Source organism: Bison bison, unplaced genomic scaffold, assembly GCF_000754665.1.
Source record: "Bison bison bison isolate TAMUID 2011002044 unplaced genomic scaffold, Bison_UMD1.0 scf7180017864178, whole genome shotgun sequence".
Lineage (NCBI taxonomy): Eukaryota > Metazoa > Chordata > Mammalia > Artiodactyla > Bovidae > Bison > Bison bison.
In genome coordinates, this window is record NW_011494750.1 from 2,607,838 (window position 1) to 2,618,854 (window position 11,017).

Here is an 11,017-nt window from a genome sequence, read left to right on the forward strand (position 1 = left end):
AAAGCAAGAGAGTTCCAGAAAAACATCTATTTCTGCTTTATTGATTATGCCAAAGCCTTTGACTGTGTGGATCACAATAAACTGGAAAATTCTTCAAGAGATGGGAATACCAGACCACCTGACCTGCCTCTTGAGAGACCTATATTCAGGTCAGGAAGCAACCGTTAGAACTGGACATGGAACAACAGACTGGTTCCAAATAGGAAAAGGAGTACGTCAAGGCTGTATATTGTCACCCTGCTTATTTAACTTATATGCAGAGTACATCATGAGAAACGCTGGGCTGGAAGAAGCACAAGCTGGAATCAAGATTGCCGGGAGAAATATCAGTAACCTCAGATATGCAGATGACACCACCCTTATGGCAGAAAGTGAAGAACTCAAAAGCCTCTTGATGAAAGTGAAAGTGGAGAGTGAAAAAGTTGGCTTAAAGCTCAACATTCAGAAAACGAAGATCATGGCATCTGGTCCCATCACTTTATGGGAAATAGATGGGGAAACAGTAGAGACAGTGTCAGACTTTATTTTTTTGGGCTCCAGAATCACTACAGATGGTGATTGCAGCCATGAAATTAAAAGACGCTTACTTCTTGGAAGGAAAGTTCTGATCAACCTAGATAGCATATTGAAAAGCAGAGATGTTACTTTGCCAACAAAGGTCCATCTAGTCAAGGCTATGGTTTTTCCAGCGGTCATGTATGGATGTGAGAGTTGGACTGTGAACAAAGCTGAGTGCTGAAGAATTGATGCTTTTGAACTGTGGTGTTGAAGAAGACTCTTGAGAGTCCCTTGGACTGCAAGGAGATCCAACCAGTCCATCCTAAAGGAGATCAGTCCTGGGTGTTCATTGGGAGGACTGATGCTAAAGCTGAAACTCCAGTACTTTGGCCACCTCATGCGAAGAGTTGACTCATTGGAAAAGACCCTGATGCTGGGAGGGATTTGGGGCAGGAGGAGAAGGGGATGACAGAGGATGAGATGGCTGGATGGCATCACTGACTCGATGGACATGAGTTTGGGTGAACTCCGGGAGTTGGTGATGGACAGGGAGACCTGGTGTGCTGCGATTCATGGGGTTGCAAAGAGTCGGACATGACTGAGCGACTGAACTGAACTGAACTGAATGTATTCAGGTAAATATTGATGCTGCTCCCTGCTGGAATTACATAAATGCTGCTCACTTGCATTGGTGAAAGGAATTTGCTGTTTCTTCCATTTGTGATTTGGGTGTTTGGAAGATACTCCAGCTTTAGTCATATGTAGCGCAGAGTAGGGGCTTACCCAGTGGCTCAGGGGTGAAGAATCCACCTGCAATGCAAGGAGGTAAGGGTTCCATCCCTGGGTTGGGAAGATCCCCTGGAGGAAGACATGGCAACCCACTCCAGTATTCTTGCCTAGAGAATTCTATGGGCAGAAGATCCTGATTTGCTGCAGTCCATAGGGTCACAATGGGGTAAGGTTGTCCATGGGGTCACAGTGGGATAAGTCCATGGGTTCACAATGGGCTAAGGTTGTCCATGGGATCACAATGGGCTAAGTCCATGGGGTAAGGTCCACCTTACCTGTCTCCTGAAAAATCTGTATGCAGGTCAAGAAGCAGCAGTTAGAACCGGACATGGAACAAACAACTGGTTCAAAATTGGGAAAGGAATAGGTCAAGGCTTTGTTTTGTCATCTGGCTTATTTAACTTACATGCAGAGTACATCATGCGAAATGCTGGGCTGGATGAAGCACAAGCTAGAATCAAGATTTCTAGGAGAAATATCAATAACCTCAGATATGCAGATGACACCACCCTTTTGGCAGAAAGCAAAGAAAAACTAAAGAGCCTCTTGATGAAAGTGAAAGAGGAGAGTGAAAAAGTTGGCTTAAAACTCAACATTCAAAAAATGAAGCTCATGGCATCCGGTCCCATCCCTTCATGGCAAATAGATGGGGAAACAATAGAAACAGTGACAGACTTTATTTTGGGGGGCTCCAGAATCACTGCAGATGGTGACTGCAGCCATGAAATTAAAAGGCGCTTGCTCCTTGGAAGAAAAGCTATGACCAACCTAGACAGCATATTAAAAAGCAGAGATATTTTGCCAACAAAGGTCTGTCTAGTCAAGGCTATGGTTTTTCCAGTAGTCATGTGTGGATGTGAGAGTTGGACTGTGAAGAAAGCTGAGCGCTGAAGAATTGATGCTTTTGAACTGTGGTGTTGGAGAAGACTCTTGAGAGTCCCTTGGACTGCAAGGAGATCCAACCAGTCCATCCTAAAGGAGATCAGTCCTGGGTGTTCATTGGAAGGACTGATGCTGAAGCTGCAGCTCCAGTAGTTTGGCCACCTGATGGGAAGAGCTGACTCTGGATAAGACCCTGATGCTGGGAAAGATTGAAGGAAGGAGGAAAAGGGGATGAAAGAGGATAAGATGGTTGGATGGCATGATTGATTCAATGGACATGGGTTTGAGTAAGCTCTGGGAGTTGGTGATGGTCAGGGAAGCCTGGTGTGCTGCAGTCCATGGGGTCGCAAAGAGTTAGACATGACAACTGAGCTGAACTGATGGAGTCACAAGAGTGAGACAGCTGAACACAGCACAGGGCAGAGTAGATGTTCTGTGGAGGGAATTGGGATCTATTGGGGGGGAAATAGTCCTTTGCAGGGGGAAAAGGTATTTTTGTCCCCTGCTAGTTAACATTTGTTAAGCACTTCTGTTGTTTCTTGTTAACAGTGGCCGCAACCCTTCACTGGCATTCCCTGTTTCATTCCTCTGTTCTAACTGCTCTCCACTGTTTTTCCAGCTCACTCCTGCTAGTGAGATGGAGCAGGACCCTATGTTCCTTACCATAGCCTGCCTCCCCCCCAACTATGTCCTGTGCCTGCCTTTTGACTGTGAAAAACTTTAGTCAAAAAATAAGTTTAATCAGAGAAGTGAGAAATGCAGAAACAAAGGAAAACAGTTAAAGGAGACTAAATAATAATGTAGTTGTTAAGCATAGTCAAGGACCTTTAGTTCTTTCTCAAGGGCTAACTATTCTGAGCCATATCCTGTGAGCTGTCTTACAGATACTAAAACACCAGGTGGAGAAGTTAACGACACAATGACCAGACCGTACCCAGGGCATGAGTTGCCACAATTCCAAGAATTGGCCACAAAGAAATGAGAACAAAGGGACCCTGGACCTGAAGATTAATGGTACTGAAAACAATCAAGATAATGCTGGTCAGACCACTGATGACCAATCTGAAGATGACTGTTAGAGATGACTGTGCTGTTTCTGCATATAGCCACCGCCCCCCTCTGTCTATAAAAGCTCTCACCCCATTCTCGTGGAGGGGGTTGGGGGAGTTGGCCTTTGGACAGATGTCTGCTACCCTCCCCCAACAGTTGCCAGAATCTGAAATAAAGCAAACTTTCCTTTCCGCCATCCTGGCCTATTTGTTGTCTTTTGAGCGGCAAGCAGCCGGGCCCTGCAAACTCCTTTCAGTAACACCAGAACACCCACTCTAGCAGTGCAGCCCCTCCATCCCACCTGGAGTCCACTGTTCCAGTCACCTTTTCACTGCCTTTCACTTCTTGTTCTTCAAACCTGTTTGCCAGGGGACTGAAAAGAGTCTTGGGAAACAAACTTGCTTTGGGAGAGAAGGAACCTGTTACTGCCTAATGCCATAGGACCTAACTGTAGTGGCGAGGGGAGCATTCTGGGTGTGATGTGATTTATCTCCCTCCCCACTCCCACTGGACTTAACTCTGAGGCCTGTGGAGGCAGCATGGGGGACTAGAATGAGAAAGAGACCAAGTTTATTACCAATTCTATGAACCATTGAGGGTTCACAGATGCTGCACTGAGACTGCTCTCACGGAGAGAGCCAGCATTCCCTCCCCCACAAAATGAATGACCCCAGAGCAGTTTTGCCCATTTAAAGGCTTTCCAGAAATCTGGTGATCAAAGGGGTGGAATGAGTCCCTGGCAAGAGCTGGGGTCTAGTGTAGCAGGGGCGGTCCCCAAAGGAGACTGGAGCCTATCCAGTACAGCATCTCTTTTATGGGGGGAGTATTTTAATCCCTTTTTTAAAAAAAATTATTAAAGTATAGTTGATTTATAATGTGCTAATTTCTGATATACAGCAAAGTGATTCACTTATGAAAAAAGTTTTAGTTGCTCAGTCGTGTCTTGACTCTTTGTGACCCTGTGGACTGTAACCCACCAGGCTCCTCTGTCCATGGCATTCTCCAGACAGGAATACTGGAGTGGGTAGCTATTCCTTTCTCCAGAGGATCTTCCTGACCCAGGAATGGAACCTAGGTCTCTGGCATTGCAGGCGCATCCCTTACTGTCTGAACCACCAGGGAAGCTCATTTATTATAAGCTCATTCTTATTCTTTTCTGTTATGGTTCATCATAGGATATTGAATATAGTTCCCCATGCTATACAGTAAGACATTGCTGTTTATTAGCAGTTTTAAACAGTTGATAGAGTACTTGTACTGTTTAGAAATGGATTATTTCAGAAGCAGATTATTTCATGAATATAGAGATCCCCTGAGAACCCTCAGAAGTTTGAGGGACTCTTCAGCAGGGACTGGGTAGGTGGGGGCAGAAGTCAGTAGAATTTGTTCTTTTTTAATAAAACTGTGCTTTTTTTACCCATGGGATGGGGAAACTTGAGTTTTGTGCTGTTTGGTAAGAATTTTCTATTGCTGATTAACAAATTACTGCAGATTTAGTGGTAATTTAGTGGCTTAAACAATACTCTGATCTCACAGTTCTATAGAAGTCCAACCAGGGTCTCATGGGCCTAATATCATGATGTCTGTAGGGCTATATTCTTTCTGGAGACAAAAAAGAGAATCTCTTTTCTTGTGTTTTCCAGCTTCTAGAGGTCAGCACGTTCTTTGGCTGTTGACACCCTTCTTTCATCTTGAAAGCCAGCAATGTCATCTCTGTCTCTGATCTCCGAGAAAGGTTCTCTGCATCTAAGGACTCATGTGGTTAGGTTGAGCTCACCCAGATAATCCAAATTAATCTCTGCATCTCTAAATACATAAACTGAATCATGTCTGCAAGGTTCCTTTTGCCACGTCAGGTAGCATAACCACAGGTTCCAGGGGTTAGGGTGTGGACATCTTTCTTGGGAGGAGACATTATTTATGATTTTACTAATTATATCATGTTCTGATTTCATTTTCATCACATCCCTTGTGAAGTAATATTATCCCTGTAAGGCAGATGACTTTTCTGAAGTGCTTGTTAAAAATATAGTTTCCGTCCATTGGCATCACCTTAACCCAGAATTCAGTCTTAGTGTTGCTCACAAATAAGGACAACCAGATGTAAAGTGCCTGCTTCTGAGATGACCTTTTGTTTATGTCAATGACCTCTTTCTAGATCCAGAGATTCAAAGCCTCTTATCTTACACTATGGCCATTGGGCACTTCCAACAAGAAATACGCTTGGAGGGTGTCAACCAGGACCCAGAAGGACTCTGAGGGACTGCCACTATAAGCCCCAGGGATTCAAGTACTAACTAGGGTTTGGAAAGGTGGGTCCCTAAAGGCTCAACTCCAGCTCACATGGACGACCCCTACCCTGTAATACTTTCTACGCCTAAAGAAGTTGTCCTACCCATCCCTCTTGGCTTCCCCCTTTTTATCCCTCCTGTCTCCTCCTCTTGGTTGTGTCCTGTGCAAAACAGGGCTTGTACCCACCACCAGTCAAGAAAGGAAATGGGCATATGCTCAAGGCCAGTTGACAGTTACAAATTATGTAACTATAGACTCTGTTGTGCATATCTTCCCATAATTCAGTCTATTATAATCAGATGTATGTACGTATAGAATATTAGTGAACCCTTAGTGGGCTCCTAGCTGCCTAAGTTTACTTGAGGAAGCCCCTGTGGTTAGTTTGTATCCACTGTGTGCCCAGGGTGCATATGCAGGAGTTGAAAAAGTCTCTGTGGTTATTTGTAACATATCCGTGAACTCTCCTGGGTGTGTCTGGAATGGGGTTTAGAGATCAGCTTGCATCCTGTTGGCCAGGCTAGGCTACCCCTGTTGCTCATGCCTAAATGTCTTGATATAAAATGAAAGACACTACTTCTAAGGCATCTTTTGTTCTTTTGGCTGCACTTCCAGGCTTGCAGGATCTTAGTCCCCCAACCAGGAATTGAACCTGGGCCCTTGGCAGTGAAAGCATGGAGGCCTAACCACTGGACCATCAGGGAATCCCCTGTAAGGCAGTTTTAAACAACTTTTTAAAATAATTTTTTTGTTTATTTATTTTTTGGCTGTGCTGAATCTTTGTTCCTGTGTGGGCTTTCTCTGGTTGTGATGCTCGGGCTTCTCATTGCAGTGGCTTCTCTTGTTTCAGAGCACGGGCTCCAGGGCACACCGGCTTCGGTAGTTGTGGTTCTCGGCTGTAGGCTATAGGGCTCCAGGGCATGCCGGCTTCGGTAGCTATGGTTCTCGGTTGTAGAGTGAAGGCTGAGTAGTTGTGGCACATGGGCTTAGTTGTTCTGAGGCACGTGGGATCTTCCCAGACTGGGATCAAATCTGTGTCCCCTGCCTGCAAGGCAGACTCTTAACCTCTGGACCACCACGGAAGCCCCACAACTTTCTTAAGATAGTCTTCACATACTGTAAAATCCCCGCCTCTAAATTGTGCCATTCAATGACTTTGGTATATTCATATAGTTGTATAACAGTCACCACAATCTCATTTGGGAACATTTTTATCACCCCTAAAAGTCATTGACCATTTCCACCCCCTCAGCCCTTGGAACTGGTAATCTACTTAGGTTTCTATAAATTTAGCTATACTACATTTATATATTTCTCCAGGCAATCTTGATTCCAGCTTGTAACTCATCCAGCCCGGCATTTCACATGATGTGCTCTGCATGTAAGTTAAATAAACAGGATGACGATAAACAGTCTTGTCATACTCCTTTCTCAATCCTGAATCAGTCAGTTGTTCCATACAAGGTTCTAACTATTGTTTCTAAAGAACCTCTTGGTAAGGGTGAGGAATGAGAGTGAAAAAGCTGGCTTAAAACTCAGTATTTAAAAAACTAAGATCATGGCATTGGGTCGCATCACTTCATGACAGATAGAAGGGAGAAGGTAGAAGCAGTGACAGAGTCCTTCTTCTTGGGCTCTAAAAATCACTGTGGGTGGTGACTGCAGCCCTGAATTAGAAGACAGTTGCTTCTTGGCAGGAAAGCTATGACAAACCTAGACAATGTATTGAAAAGCAAAGACAGCACTTTGCCAACAGAGGTCCGTGTAGTTGAAAGGTTGTTGCTAAACCACAAAAGACGCCGGGATTCTTGGCCTCTGGAGGAGAAGAATTCAATCTGGGGCCAGAGACGAGGCTTCATCGCTCAGAGCTTTGGTGTAATAAAGTTTTACTAAAGTATAAAAGAGATAGAGAAAGCTTCTGACATAGAGTTCAGAAGGGGGCAGAAAGAGTGCCCCCCCCCCGCTAGTCTTTAGCTGGATGTTACATAGCTACTAGCAGTCTGCTAATTAAAGAAAGGAAATGTCTCAAAACTCAGAGAATGGCACCAGCCCCCTCACCCACAAGATGCATTTTGAAATAACCTTGGCACCAGGTGAGTCATCCTGGGCCATAAAACGATTGACATGAATCTTGAAGAAAGGTAGATTTCCATACAAATACATAGTTTCATTAACATGGATTAGGAGAACAATGCATGAGTATCACATACTGGTTTGTCAAGTCAGTTCTGAGCCTTTAGGCAGAACCGGAACCAACTTGAAGACAGAGTCTGGGGTAAATACACAGCACATTAACAGAGCTTAAGACAAACATTTCCATAAGAAAAATGCATTGGTTAGCTCAAGGTTTGAGAAAAGTTAAGCTCAGGTAGAACCAGGTGTCATTATGGCAACACAGAATTTTAAGAGAAACCTTTTTTTAAATTTGTATAGAGAAGGGGAAAAAATGTAACACTAGTTTGTTTCCTCCTGCTGCTTAAGAGAGAGATAAGAAATGTCTGACATTTGCAGCCTATTTCCCCCATTTGGAAACCCCTGGCCTTCCTGCCTGTTACCGTCTGATAGTCAAGGCTATGGTGTTTCCAGTAGTCATGTACGGATGTGAGAACTGGACTGTAAAGAAGGCTGAGCACCGAAGAATTGATGCTTTTGAACTGAGGTGTTGGAGAAGACTCTTGAGTCCCCTGGACAGGAAGGAGATCAAACCAGTCAATCTTAAAGGAAATCAACCCTAAATACTCCTTGGAAGGACTGATACTGAAGCTGAAGCTCCAATCCTTTTGTCACCTGATGTGAAGGGCTGACTCACTGGAAAAGATCCTAAAAGTGGGAAGAATTGAAAGCTGAGAAGAGGGTGACAGAGGCTGAAATGATTGGATGGCATCACTGATTCAATGGGCAAGAACTTGGGCAAACTCCAGGAGATGGTAAGGGACAGGGAGGCCTGGTGTGCTGCACTCCATTGGGTCTTGAAAAGTCGGACTTGGCAGCTGAACAACATTATATATACACACATACATACACAGATATCAGTTGCTGGACATTTGGGTTATTTTCACTTTTTGGCTACTATGAATAATGCTGCTATGAACATATGAAGTATTCTTATAAATATATTTAATTCATATTGTGGCAGGCAGAACAATGCCCCCCGCCCCATATGTCTACTTCTTTATCCCTGGAACCTGTGACCTTACATGGCAGGACTTTGTACTACGTATGAGTACAGTAAGGATCTAGAGATGGAAAGGCGAGCCTGGATCATGCAGGTGGGCCCTGTCTAATCACATAGTCCTTAAAAAGAGAGAACACGTCCCTGCTGAGGTTGGAAAGATGAGAGGACCAAAGAAAGGTCAGAGTTACATGAAATGACTGGCACGTAAAGGGGGCCATGGGCAATGAGTGTGGTCAGTCTCCGGAGGCTGCAAAAAGCAGACACAGATTCTCACCTCGAGTCTCCAAAAAGGAATGAAACCCTGCACACCCTGATGTTAGCTCACTGAGTTTTGCTCTCAGCTAAAGGGAGCTGCCTGGCCTATGGTTATGCCCCCTGCATCCAATGAGTGGTCAGTGTGGGGAGTGTGAAGGTCTCACCCCCTGGGTTGGATCTGGAACGACCCTGAAGGACCATCTGCACTCCAGAGCAGTGACTGGAAATATCTGAGGCTTCAGCTTCTCTTTCTGCCTGTCCTGCACCTCTCTGTCCCTTCAAGGTGCTCGTTCTGGGAGCACTCTCCAGCAAACGTCCTGCATGCAGATCTCTGCCTCTGAGTATCTCCTCGTGGAATCCTATGGGAGACATTCACTCACACATCAGCTCTTGGCTGATGGATCATCTGAGGATGAGCAGCCAGCTGGGAACCAGCCGGGAAAAAGTAGTTGCAAAGGGAGGATCTTTTCTAAATTCCAAAATTGATGATACAGTACTGGAAAGAACCTCAGCTGGACGGTAGAAGACCGGGGTTCAAGGTCTAGCTCTGTCCCAGCTCACCTCTTGTCACTTGGGAAGTCCCCTCAAGTCACTTGAGTCCCCCAAGATCTCTGTCTCGGTTACTTAGGAGAGGGTGTTGCACTCATTGACCTTCAAGTTCTTTCCTGGCACTAAAGCTCTGGTGTCTGTGGTCTGAAAGTCAGAGAGAGGCTGGATCTTCAGCTTCATCTCTCCTTAATTTCAAAGCTCAGAACTGAGCCCACCCCAGGTGCTCCCAGGGTCTGAGGACTGACGTGTCCTCCCTGAGTCAAAATTGACTTCAGAGTCACACAACCTGTGACCCACCCATCAGCAGGCATCAGCTCTTTCCACTAGGAAGCCTACACAAGCTTCTAGACCAGCCTGTCACCCACCAGGGAGCAGAAACTAGAAGGAAGAAAGCTACAATCCAGCAGCCTGTAGTCTGCAAATGCAGGCTAGACACTGGCCTGGGACCGCTGGCCCCTGGCCCTTGGGTGATGAGAGAGGAGGGCACTTCTGGGACCCATAGGACCTCTCCTACTGAAGGCTGCTTCTCCAGAGTTGAGAAACACAATTAACCCAAAATGAGGTGGCAGGGGAATCTGTTTCAGATGAAGAATCAAGATAAAACTCCAGAAAATCCAAGTGATGTGGAGATAGGCAGTCTACCGGAGAAAGAGTTCAGACTAACAACGGTAATGAGTTACATGAGTTAGTCACTCAGTCGTGCCCAACTCTTTGCAACCCCATGGACTGCAGCCCACCAAATGCCCCTATGGACTGCAGCCCACCAAGCTCCTCTGTCCATGAGATTTTCCAGGCAAGAGTACTGGAGTGGGTTGCCATTTCCTTCTCCAGAGGATCTTCCCAACCCAGGGATTGAACCTCGGTCTCCTGCACTGCAGGCAGATTCTTTACCGAGTGAGCTACAAGGGAAGCCCTTGTAAACAGTGATAAAGTAACAGTGGTAAAGGTGATCCAAGAACTAGGGAGAAAAATGGATGCACAGATCCATAAGTTAGAAGGATTTTTTAAACAAAGAGGAAGTATAAAGGACAACCAAAACAATTGAACAATGCAATAACTGGAATGAAAAACACACTGGAAGGAACCAATAGTACAGTAAATGAAGCAGAGCAGACTAGTGAGCTGGAAGGCTGAGTAGGGGAAATCACTATGGTGGAGCAGAGGAAAGAAAGAAAAGAGGACAGTTTAAGAAACCTCTGGACCAACAGTTAGCACCCTAAGATTCACATTATCAGGGTCTCAGAAGGAGAAGAGAGAGAGAGGGCCTGAGAAAATGTTTGAAGAGAGAATAGCTGAAAACTTCCCTAACCTGGGAAAGGAAACAGTCACCCACAGGAAACAGAGAGCATTCCAAACAGGTAAACCCACAGAAGAACACACCACGACACACTGTAATCAAAATGACAACAATTAAAAGTAGAAGATATTAAAAGCAATGGGAGAAGCAACTGATAACATACAAGGGAACTCCCATAAGGTTATCAGCTGGTTTTTCAGCAAAAACTGCAGAGGAGAAGGGAGTGACATGAT